Here is a 362-nt window from a genome sequence, read left to right on the forward strand (position 1 = left end):
TAGCATAGGAACCACTTGCCTTCAAGCTCGTGCCTCAGTTTCCCCATCGGTGCTGGGGGGTGATCAAACCCCATGGGAAAGAGCAGGATGGGAGCAGCAGGATACCCACACCCCCATCTGTGGGAAGGGTGGGGGGCACTGATTGGTGCTAACGACCCAAATTAGACCTCCCCGGTGCCTTCACACCTCCTGGGCCAGGAATTCAGCCCAAAGCCACTTTGCAGCACACAAGCACAGCAACCCCCAGCTCCAGGGTACCCCGATCCTGGGGGCTCAGCAGCCCTCGGGGGGCTGCAGGGTTTGTGCCTCGGCCCCCCCAGCCGTGGGGGGTGATTGATGGGCGTGGGTCCATCATTACTCCC

This window comes from Acanthisitta chloris, unplaced genomic scaffold (assembly GCF_000695815.1).
Source record: "Acanthisitta chloris isolate BGI_N310 unplaced genomic scaffold, ASM69581v1 scaffold22682, whole genome shotgun sequence".
Taxonomy (NCBI): Eukaryota; Metazoa; Chordata; class Aves; order Passeriformes; family Acanthisittidae; genus Acanthisitta; species Acanthisitta chloris.